At 38.0% G+C, this 12,888-nt stretch overlaps 1 long non-coding RNA gene across 4 annotated transcripts in view; it reads right to left on the bottom strand.

Annotated features, from left to right (window-relative positions):
* The window catches only part of LOC122495406, a 244,766-nt gene that overhangs the window by 144,130 nt on the left and 87,748 nt on the right, over positions 1-12,888 (bottom strand). The gene's annotated exons all lie outside the window — the stretch shown is intronic.

The raw sequence follows: 12,888 nt of genomic DNA, 5'->3' as shown, positions 1-12,888 counted from the left end.
ATACATTCTCCTGTCTTCTTCATACCTATGATCAGAGGCCCCTCCACAGCCCTATATAAACTAACACACACCACCCTGAATCCTCTGACCACTGTCACTTTTCTTTGTAGCACTAGCTGACCTTCTATTGTAATTACCTGTTGTAACCACCACAATGTAAATTCCATGAGAAAGGGATTTTTGTTTATGTCTTTCATTGCTTTATAGAGTGCCGACATAGAATCTGAAAATTGTTTGCTGAATGGAAAACTAAATATTAATATTATTTGGAACCAAAGGACTCTAACATTGTAATTTATAATTACATTAAATAATATTTCTTGTCTTTTTGAAATTCACCTATTATTCACTCAACATTTAATTGAATACCTGCTATATGCCGGAGTTTCATAGAGGGAGAAGTAAAAAATCGTGATGGATAAAACAACACTTTCTTTTTCTTATTATTGTTTATAAATGCACAGATCTTCACAATGTTATTTGAGATAAAGGTCATAATGGACAAATTTCCAAATGCTACTGGCACAAAAGAAAAATAATTAGTAAGTCTACCTGCGTAAGTCAAAAATGGAGTTACCACCTTAGTTTGGACTGAAAGAATGAACTAGCCACTTAGAGAAGAGAGCTAAGTGTATTTTAAATGGAGCAAGAAACCTATAAATAGTCATACATAAGCATGGAGTCTTGAAAGAAGTCAGTGAATAATTGCTATGAAGGGAACCAGAGCCAATTTCGTGGGTGAGCAACCTGTGCAGCTGTACATGGCCCTGTTCTCAGAAGGACCTAGTGTTTGCCTAATTTTCTGTGGGCACTTGTTTGCAATTCTTAATAATTTTGTCTTTGAACTTGTGCTTTGTAAGTGAAGTGCAATGGGATGTTGAAGCAGGCACATGAGCAGAAGAGATCTGAGTTATTCCCTGACCCACTGGCAGATAGCATTCACAGCGCCTCATGAGCACAGAATTCCATGGTCCCATTACAAGTGAAAGTTCAGCAAAACTCAAAGTTAAGTACAAGAAAAGAATGGTTAAGTCTTCCACTCAGTAAGTTGAGGCACTGACAACCCAGAGAGGCCATGCTTTTCATCCGAGCCAGAACTTCTAGAACACAGAAACTTCTAGAAGCCAGAACTTCTAGAACACAGAAAGAAGGTATGCTATGAAAAACAATGACCAAGAAAACCTATCATACCTTACTTAATGAGTTCTTCCCTGTATCAGCTGAAGATGATGACATTGAAAGGAAGGGAAAGATAGGGCAACCCACAGTTCCTTTTCCTCTCTGTCCTTTGTCACTCATCAGTAAGCCAAGGCAGAAAGCCTTGGTGGAATGTACAAGTATCAAGAAGCAAATGAAAACAGCTGAGTTTGTTTTCTATGGTGTTTCTGTTCTTCTCATAAGAATGAAGCGCATATGTATATGCACGAGCCGTGAAATAAAAATTGTGTAACTTCAGTGATTTTGCATATGAGTTTGATACTTTCCTATCTGCATTTTAAACTGGCACCATACCACATAAAGGGGAGGGTAAGAATCATGCTAATAATTACAAATGTTAGGGACAGAAAACTTATTCGAAGAAATAATGGCTGAAAATGTTAATAACTTGGGGAAGGAAACAGACATTTAGCTCTAAGAAGCATAGAGAGTTCCAAAGTGGGAAAAGTTATAAGTGCCTACCTAAGGAAACAAGAAGAATCTCAAATGAACAACTGATTTTACACCTCAAGCAACTCAAAAAAGAAGAAAAAATGAAGCCCAAAGTTAGTAGATGGAAGAGAATAACAAGATCAGAGTGGAAATTAAACTAGAGACTCAAAAGACAAGATTGAAAAGATAGATGAAACAAAGAGTCAGTTCTTTGAAACATAAACAAAACTGACAAACACTTAGCTAGACTCACCAAGAGAAAAAGAGAGAAAGCTCAAATAAGTAAAATCAAAAATTAAATAGAAGGAACCATAACTGATACCACAGAAATACAAAGGATCGTACTACGAACAACATATGCCAATTGGACAACCTTGAAGAAATGGATGAATTCCAAGAAACATACAACCTTCCAAGACTGAATCATGAAGAAATAGAAAATCTGAACAGACCAATGACTAGTAAGGAGATTGAGTCGGTAATCAAAAACCTCTCAACAAACAAATGTCCAGGACTAGATGGCTTCACTGGTGAATTCTAACAAATATTCAAAGAGGAATTAATACCAATCCTTCTCAAACTTTTCCAAAAAATAGAAGAGGAGGGAACTCTCCCAAACTCATTTCATGATGCCAGCATTACCCTTATACCAAAATCAGTCAAGGGCACCACAAAAAGAATATTACAGGCTAATACCCTTGATAAACATAGATACAGAAATCCTCAACAAAATTTTACCAAAATAAATTCAACAATACAGGAGCGCCTGGGTGGTTCAGTCAGTAAAGCGTCCGACTTTGGCTCAGGTCATATCTCTCCATTCTTGAGTTCGAGCCCCGCGTCAGGCTCCATGCTGACTGCTCAGAGCCTGAAGCCTGCTTCGGATTCTGTGTCTCCCTCTCTCACTGCTCCTTCCCTGCTTGTGTTCACTCTCTCTCTGTCTCTCAAAAATAAATAAACATTAAAAAAAGTTAAAAAAAAAAAAAAAAGATCTCACACCATGGCCAAAGTGGAATTTATCCCAGGGATGCAAGAGTAGTTCAACATTCACAAATCAATGTGATCTGCCACATTAACAGAACGAAAGATAAAAAATACATGATATTCTCTATAAATGCAAAAAAAGCATCTGACAAACTTCAATATCCACTTATGATAAAACCTATCAACAAAGGAGGTATTGAGGGAATGTACCTCAACACTGAAGGCCATACATGACAAGTTAACTTCACACTAAATGATGAAAGCTGAAAGCTCTTTTTTTCTGACATCAAGGATGTCTACTCTGGCCACTTTATTCAACATAGTATTGGAAGTCCTAGCCACAGCAATCAGGCAAGAAAAAGAAATAAAATGCATCGGAATGGGGAAAGAAGTAAAACCATCACTACTTGTGATGACACAATATTACATACAGAAAATCCTAAATATTCTACCAAGAAACTGTTAAAACTAATAGATAAATAAGGATAAAACGTCACAGGATAAAAAAGTCAATATACAGAAATCTGTTGCATTTCTATACACTAATAACAAACTATCAGAAAGAGAAATTAAGAAAACTTTCATTTATAATTGCATGAAAAAGAATAAAATACTTAGAAATATATTTAACAAAAGTGAAAGACCTATACCCTGACAACTGTAAGACACTGCTGAAAGAAATTAAAGAAGACATAAACAGATGCACAGATATTCATGCTCATGGATTGGAAGAATTCATATTTTTTAAATGTCCATATGCCCAAAGCATCTTACAGATTCAATGCAATTCCTATCAAAATTCCAATGGCATTGTTCATAGACATAAAACAAACATCCCTAAAATTTGTGTGGAACCAAAAGATCTTGAATAGCCAAAGCAAACCTGAAAAAGAAAAACAAAGCTGGAGATATTACACTGCCTGATTTCAAACTATACTGCAAATCTATAGTAATCAAAACAGTATGGTATTGGTACAAAAATAGATATATAGATCAATTGAACAGAATAAAGCAGTCAGAAATAAACTCACACAGGCATGGGTCAATTAACTTATGACAGAAGAAATATATAAAAGAAAGAATATACAATGGAGAAGAGACAGACTTTTCAATAATGGTGTTGAGAACAGTGTACAGTCACATTCAAAAGAATAAAAATCAGGGGTGCCTGGGTGGCTCGGTCGGTTAAGCGTCCGACTTCGGCTCAGGTCATGATCTCACGGTCCATGAGTTCGAGCCCCGCGTCGGGCTCTGTGCTGACAGCTCGGAGCCTGGAGCCTGTTTCAGATTCTGTGTCTCCCTCTTTCTCTGCCCCTCCCCTGCTCATGCTCTCTCTCTCTCTGTCTCAAAAATAAATAAATGTTAAAAAAAAAAGAATAAAAATCAGATCAGTATCTTACACCACACACAAAAAATTAACTCAAAGTGAATTAAAGACTTGCATATAAGACCTGAAACCATAAAACTTCTGGAAGAAAACATAGGATGTAATCTTCTTGACACTGATCTTCGTAGTGAGTTTTTGGATTTGACTTCAAACACAAAAGCAACAAAAGCAAAAACAAAGCGGGACTACATCAAAATAAAAAGCTTCTGCCCAGCAAAGGAAACAATCAACAATATAGAAGGTCAACCTTTTGAATGGAGGAAAGTATTTGCAAATCATATATCTGATCCTTAATTTCCCAAATATGTAAAGAACTTACACAACTCAATAGCAAAAAAATCCAATTAAAAAACAGGCAGATGATCTGAATAGACATGTTGGCAGATGGCCAACAAGTACAGGAAAAAATGCTCAACATCATTTTTGATGTTTTGATGTTTCTCATCAGAGAGAGAAATGCAAATCAAAACCTCAATGAGATATCACCACACACTTCTTAGAATGGCTATGATGAAAAAAAGAAGAAATAACAAGTGTTGGTGAGAATGTGGAGAAAAGGGAATTCTTGTATACCATTACTGGGAATGTAAATTGGGTGCAGCGACTATAGAAAACGGTGTGGAGGTTCCTCAAAAAATTAAAAATAGAACTACCACATCATCCAGCAATTCCACTTCTGGTTATTCATCCAAAGAAAATGAAAACATTAATTTGAAATATATATGTGGCCCTATGTTCATCGTAGCATTATTTTCAGTAGTTGTTTCAGTTGGAAACAACCTAAATGCTCACCAAAGGATGAATGGATAAAGACGATGTCACATGCATGCACACACTACAATATTATTCAGCCATAAAAAAGAATGAAATCTTGTCATTTGTAACCATACTGACGGACCTTGAGGGCATTATGCTAAGTGCAAGAAGTCAGAGAAAGAAATACTGTATGATCTCTCTTATATGTGGAGTCTAAACAACAACAACAAACCAAGCTCATAGATACACAGAACATACTGGTGGTTGCCAGAGGTGGGGGTGGGAGAAATAGGTAAAGGGAGCCAAAAGTTACAAACTTTCATTAGTAACATATTAGTCATGGGGAGAAAATGTAAAGCATGGTGACTATTACTATTATTTTTTTTGAGAGAGAGAGAGAGAGAGAGAAAGAATCCCAAGCAGGCTCTGCACAAACAGCGTGTAGCCTGATGTGGGGGCCCGAACTTACAAACCTCGAGATCATGACCTGAGCTGAATTCAAGAATCTGACGCTTAACCAACTGAGCCACTCAGCACCCCGGCATGGTGACTATTCTTAATAACACTGTATCGCATATATGAAAGTTGGTAAGAGAGTATATCTTAAATGTCCTTGTCACAAGAAAAAAAATCTTTTTTGTAAGTATGTATGGTGACGGATGTTAACTAAACTTATCGGGGTCATCATTTGACAATATATACAAATATTGCATCATGTTATACACTTGAAACTAATATACTGTTACAGGTCAATTATAACTCAATAAAAGTTTTTCCAACTTTCCTTACTAGAAAAATATTGTGTCAAAAACATAGCAAGCCCAGAAATAGGTGGAAGAAGGAAGAGGAAAAAAAACTTTATGTTTAGTACCTTTAATGACACTCTCATGCTATTTACCTGTGCTCTCATTGTGCACCGGACCTTGTCAAAGATAAACAAAGCCAGACATTAGTTAAAATGTTACGGACCGATTTTAATCAGTAATAACTACTGCAATATGGAAAAGAGCCCAGCATGAAGAGCATTCAACTTAGATTCTCTGAAAGGTGACTGCACAATTTAAAGGGAATGTGAGTACCTAGGGAGGGAGTGGAGGCGGTGGGCGGGAGCTCGGTGGAGACAGGGAAAGGAATCCCAAAAAGCAGAAAGGGGGTTGGTCCGTGTGACTAGGCCATTTGAGCTGGCTAACTCACGCTTATCCTTACCAAACTCAGGTTCCTAGACTCTCACAAAGACCGGGAGGGAGCAGTCCTATCTTCAGGTGTTGGTTGGAACAGTAAATTCTTTTGACAGCCTGGACCTTTTCCACGAGGGACGGGAACATGATGGGGATGGAGGGATTGCCTTGAGGATGCTGCCTTGAGCTGTTAGAAACTATGCTGGTGTTTGCTCGGGCCTCTTTAGTAGGGGCTGGGTGGGGACACAATCATTTGTGCTTAAGAGTCTGCTTTCAAATTGTAATGTTTTCAAACTATGCATGTGATATGGAGAGTATCAACTATCTTTGGCTGAATATTTTTTTTTAGTGTCTTAAACCTGGTTCCTGGCAAACTAAAACTAATTAACACTTACTCCTTTCAGTTTCTGTATTTTGATTCTTTAAAATATCAACTTCAATACTGTATTGCTCTATGGTGCAGAAAATAAGCTACTTTAAATATATACTTATGTACTTAAGACTTAACACATAGTATGTAATGTCTGATTCTGAATTAAGGAGGCTTTCTCTAAATTCAGCGGTGGAGAAAATTAGCTTCATAAAAATGATTTAGAACTAGATGGAAATGTTTTATTTCCGTGTTTCAAGAAAGAAAATTAATGAGTCTCTGGGACCATTAAACTCTAAATAAAAAGTTCCTCTGCCGAAACGTTATTTTTTTAAAAAGAGTGAAAACATCTTTGGAGCCAATAATATGCTATGTAGGTTTGGAAAAAATGACTCATTTGGGGAGTGTGAATGTGACTAAAATATTTAGTGAGCTTCCTTCGCTACCTAATATGGACCAGTTCAGACAAGCCTGCATGTTTGCTCAAGTAGATAAGCAGTAGGGAATCTAAACTGTAGCATTTGCGAAATCTCCTTTATTACTAAGTGGTTCCTGTGGGATATCTTTCATTCGTTCATGCATTTATTCACTTCACAAAAATCTGTTGAGAGTTGGATCCATCAAAGACAAGGCCTGCTGGCCTGGTGGGAAAGTTAGTCACATCAAGGACCCCACAGTTCAGCCCTGGAGTGAGCGGGGACAGCCAGACACAATCCACGCAGTCCAAAGAAATTTCAAAATAAGTTCTCTCTTAGCTTAGGTTTCTCCAGAACCCAACTCTGAAACAAGGAAGGTATGTGATTTGGGAGTTGATTCCAGGGAAAACACCACCCGGAAAGTGGGTATGTTATAATGTCGTGTCTCCCCTGGGATTCCTGGAAGTAAGTGCCATGGGGACATTGGATGTGGTGCTGGAGTTGGGAAGTCCCCAGCTTATCCCATGGTGACGGCTGGGGACAGCGAATTGGTAGGGTCCCAGCGGTGTGCTCCGTGGACTTTACACGGGTTTCTCACTCTAGGTGAGTATAAGACCCTCCTAATATTTCTTACATGTCCCTTGGTCTCCTCAGAAAAAAACGTCTTGCCATTCCTAGCCACTTCGTCTTTTGGTACTATCCCTTCCAATTCTGGTTTAGAAGAAGATGAAAAGCTTGAAGACAGTCTTCAATGATCAGTTTTTGCCTCGAATTTTATTTAATCCAATAATTGCTCTGCCAGACATCCGGGGATGCTGTCAGGAGCACAAAGGCAGCCTCTGCTTGGGACAGTTGGAGAAGACTTCTTAAAAGGTGAGTCTTAAAACGGATGAGAAGTTTGCAATGTAGAGACGGGAGTAAAGCCATTCCCGGGACAGGAAAGAATGTGTGCAAGGCTCCAGGGCGCCCTAGAAAGAAGAAAATGTGCTTTGTGCCTGGAGTGCTGGGTACAAAGGATGTTAGAAAAGAGGTCTCAGGTTGGACAGAGCCAGACAGCACATTGGAGGATTAGGAAGGACAGCTGCCAAAAACAAATGCTTTCCTCCAAACGTGCTGGTGACACTAAAGATTTCCATAACCCAAAGTCAAGTACAATGACATAATAGAAAGGAAGACAGAGCAAGTTGGGGGGAGTGGGGTAACATAGCCAATCCTTCATTTATCCATAATGGAAATAATAAATACTAACTAAGTAATAATAGAAATAACGATCAACGAGGAAGAATTTAAAATGGCAACAAAATATGGGATGTACAAGTAAGACAATTAGATGTTACTAAACAGGCTAAAAATGATTGTATCTAGGAGTGGGGCCCGGAATGAGATTAAGAGGCAGTAAGTGGATGAAAAATCATTTGACTTCTAAAATATGGATATGAACATGTGTTAGGTCCATAAAAGTAAGGATAATTTTATTACAACTTCGCAGTTCAGTACCTAAATGAATGTAGTTAATCAAGAAACATTATTTGCACGATCCTCTGTAAGATGTGTTCCATTGTTAGTGACTCTCCTGCCAAGAGAACCATTGAATGTTCTGACTGGGGAGCTCTGAAAAACTTTCTTACTTCCTATAAATTTATTAGAATTATGGTCAGTAGAGGCTTATTGCCTGTTAGTGTGTTAAAAGTTGGTTCCATTATCGGTTTTAATTATTTAAATTTTCCATAAATGCAGTCACTCTGGAGATCAAAAGTCTGCATTAAGATAACAAAAAAAAAATTTCATCATGTTCTCCCTAGAATTCAGAATCTCTTTAAAGCTGTGTTGAATATTAATAGAATTCAAATTTTCGAGGTTGAATGCTGAAACTTTGAGGGAGAGAGGCCGCTAGCAGTATTTTCTTGCTTTTTGGTTTTTACACTGGGAAAAGCCAAATGTGAAAGTGTTTTCTGCTAAACAATCATTGGCCAACATCCATTACGTACAACTGGTTTTCTAACTGCATAATTTTATTACGCATAGATGAATGATACTAACTCTTTCCCTAGATCCCCTCAACAGAACCTTTGACTGCCAGGCGACCATCTACAAACACCAGACAGGCTTAGCAGAAAGATAACATGAGCCTATGATTCCCTGCTTCAGTTTTGTCAAGAACGTGTCTTTTGACAAATGTGTGGGTGCGCGCCCATGCACGCGGGTCTTTCCTATAACAATAAAGACCGGGAAATAATTGGCGTTTTAAAGTCCTGGTAAAATGGCAGATGCAAACAAAAGACAACTTTTTCCTCCAAGTTCCTGTCAGTGGCATTGTGTCTGTCGCTTACTGGACCTTGGCAACTTGATATGCAAAGTGTGTGTACATCCCGGGCTGTCATAAATAATAAATAGCCCATCAATACATCGTTGCAGAGTGTTTTTTGCCTTAGATTTAGATGACCACACTAATCACTTACAAAAGAGAATAGTTGCCTGAAACTGTTTTTTTTTTCCTGTGGTGTTGGTGGATTCCTATCATAAAAACCTTGATGAACTTTGGTGCATATTTTTATAATGGCTGACCAGAGTTGGTTAAAGCCACATACTGTGGCCATGAGATAATGCAAAGCTAAGTGACCCATATAGAAACGAATTGAGTTCCATACTGTGGCATTGGCTTCATGTGCTAACTAAACACATGACTTAACCTCACTGAACAGCTAGGTCAAAAAACATAGATCATGCTACAAACTCTGGTGGATTAAGAACCCCAAGTGATACATTCTCCCACTACACCTGAATGTCATCATGAAGGGAAAAGAATGAACAAAAAGGATGAGATGAGGGGGTATATTTTGCAATAAAACTAACCGACAATTGAGGCAAGGAAGAGATTTATCAACAATTTCACATCATGAAAATGTGTGTTATAAGAGTTAACTTTGTCAACTCCTTTTGAGGACTGTTTGTTGGGCAGCACTTTGAAATCCACTCCAGGAATATTGTGTAATAATTTTATAATGGGTGCAAGTTACTCTTCACTTAATTTTTTAAATGTCAGCTATCCCTCCCAAAAGTAGACAATTCTTTTGAGTCGGTGTGATTTAGTAATATGACATCTGTCGTGGTTTTGAAAATTAACAAACTGCCTGATTTTCCTTAGTCCTGAAATTTGTAACCTTGCCACAAGGTGGCAGTAGGTCTACTACTTCAAGTAATTAACTACCGTCCTTTCTTGAGATCCAAATTTCGACCAAGAATTTTGTACAAATTCTTGTTGGTATGTAAATCCAGTGTATAAGTCTACTAATGTTACCAAACATGACAGATACGGACAGTACAAAAGGCATTTTTATGGTCATGTGCCCCAAGGAGATTTGTGTCTGTCTGTTCTCAGCTGTGCTGGACCCCCAAGGATGGTCTGACACCAATAACTCTTCAAAGGCATTTCTGACAGGGACAAAGAATAATATAGAAGTCTTTCTGAAATGGGTATAATTTGGTATTCACCTTAATAATCATAAGTTGATCATTCTGAGCCTTAAATTACTTACTACATTCTATTCCTAGGTTTTTTTGTCTTGACATCAACCCCCTCCAAGGACATGCATCATTCTGTGACTCCTCAGCCTGACCTGCATCCCAGAGATTTCCTCAGAGGGAAAATCTAGTCCATCACGTTTGGCATAGTTACTCCTTCAAGAATTGTGGATTGAGGTAAAAATGTTCACTTGTGGAGGGGAGCAGAAAGGATAGGGTAGGAAGGACTGTGCAGTAACAAAAATACAAATGTTACAGGGGCGCCTGGGTGGCTCATTTGCTTGAGCGACTGACCCACGATTTTGGCTCAGGTCATGATCCCAGGGTCGTGGGATCAAGCCCCGAGTCAGGCTCTGCACTGAGTGTGCCGCCTGCTTAAGATTCCCTCTCTTGGGGCACCTGGGGGGCTCAGTCGGTTAAGCGTCCGACTGCAGCTCAGGTCACGATCTCGCAGTTCGTGAGTTCAAGCCTCGTGTCTGGCTCTGTGCTGACAGCTCAGAGCCTGGAGCCTGCTTCAGATTCTGTGTCTCCCTCTCTCTCTGCCCCTCCCCTGCTTATGCTCTGTCTCTGTCTCTGTCTCTCTCTGTCTCAAAAATAAATAAACATAAAAAAAAAAAGATTCTCTTTCTCTCTCTCTCTCTCTCATCCTCTGACCTGCTCATGCTCTCTCCCTCTCAAATTAAATAAATAAATAAATAAATAAATAAATAAATAAATATTATAGTCCAATTAGAGTGGAAGCAAGCAATTTGCTGACTTCTTCTGCATGCCAGATTGTGTGCTAATGCTTACGGTGTGTTTCTATGTTGCCTTGCTGGGTAAGCCTCAGGCTCCTTACCTCTATGTGAGGATACTGTTACCTGCCTCCTGGGGACATTATATCAACGAGGTGGCTCATACAGACTCAGCGATAGACGCCAAGAGGTTGACTAACTTCATTCAAGTCACAATTCTAGTGAAAATGACAGAACTGGACTTCAAACACAGGCACACCCATTGCAAAGCCCGTGCGTTCAATTTTCTTGCAACACTGTCTTTGGTCTGTATTAAGAAAACACTTTTTGACTTGTTTTCATCATCAAAATATTACTTTTTCTTGATTCATCTGTTGTGTCCCTTTTAGTGAATTTTCTCCAATTAAGTGTTTCTTAACTTTCTGAGGTCACAAATCATTTGAACATCTGATAGAAGTTCTGCACTATTTCCACCCCCAAAACAAATGTCAAGACAATCTTGCACATAACTTCAGGAAGGTTATATGCCCCCAAAATTCTTGCATGAAACCTTTTACTTAAGTATCTTTTTTTAAAAATCATTTTCCAGTATTTATAGATGGAACCTCTAAGAAAGTAATGAAGGATAAATGAGGCCATAAGGGCAGGGGCCCAGATCTGATAGGATTAGTGTTTTTGTAAGGAGAGATACCAGAAAGCTTGACATGCTCTCTCCCTCCCTCTCTCTCCCTCTCTCTCTCTCTCTCTGCATGCAAGCACCAAGAGAAGGCCGTGTGAGGACATGAAGGCAGCCATCTGAACACCAGGTAGAAAATCCTCACCAAAAACCAAGTTGGCCAGAACATTCATATTAGACTTCTAAAATTGTGAGAAAATAAATTTTTGTTGTTGAAGCTACCCAGCCAGTTGGTATTTTGTTATGAAAGCCCAAGGTAACTACAAGGGCACCCCCCCCCCCATAAGAAGCGTATCAAACCCACAACTATTCACAAACTTTCATGGATGTTCACGTTTACATCTTAAGTTTTAAATTTTAATTTTTTTTTTTTAATTTTTTTAACGTTTATTTATTTTTGGGACAGAGAGAGACAGAGCATGAACGGGGGAGGGTCAGAGAGAGAGGGAGACACAGAATCTGAAACAGGCTCCAGGCTCTGAGCCATCAGCACAGAGCCTGATGCGGGGCTTGAACTCATGAAATGTGAGATCATGACCTGAGCCGAAGTCGGACGCTTAACCGACTGAGCCACCCAGGTGCCCCTTAAATTTTAATTTTTTAATAAATGCTCACTTACAGAAAATAGAAATATACAGAAAAACAAAACTAAATTAGCAATTAGTTTTTTTCTTTCTACAGATTAAAGGTAACTACTAGTAAAATTTTAGTATGCTTTCTAAAATACAGTTTTGATTATGATACATATATAATTCCATATATTTTTTAGTGAACACTAGACAGAAACATTTCTCAATTTGATTAAAATAGCTGAATTAAATTTCTTCAAACATCAACATTTCTAAATTTAGCTTATTTTTAATTTTTGACATAAATTTTTAAATATATTTGATGTTATGAGTCACAGTATGAGATCATTATGCTTTTTTAAGGCTTTTTTGATTCGGACAAATCACTTTTCTAAATAAGAAAATAAGTTATTTATTTTTATGAGCAATTTATGCATGTGAAATATATGTATGTATATGTGTGTGTATATATATGTGTGTGTGTATAAATATTTGTGTGTATATGTATATATTATGTATATATAATACATATATATATGCAGCTTTTGCTTTGCATGATTCCAGTATGCATGAATTTCAGTAACCATGACCTAGTTAAATAATACCAGTTCAACACAATTCAAATTTTGGTTGCAATGGTTAAGTG

This window comes from Prionailurus bengalensis, chromosome F2 (assembly GCF_016509475.1).
Source record: "Prionailurus bengalensis isolate Pbe53 chromosome F2, Fcat_Pben_1.1_paternal_pri, whole genome shotgun sequence".
Classification (NCBI taxonomy): domain Eukaryota; kingdom Metazoa; phylum Chordata; class Mammalia; order Carnivora; family Felidae; genus Prionailurus; species Prionailurus bengalensis.
The sequence above is the reverse complement of the archived record's forward strand: the minus strand, read 5'-3'. Positions and strand labels throughout refer to the sequence as shown.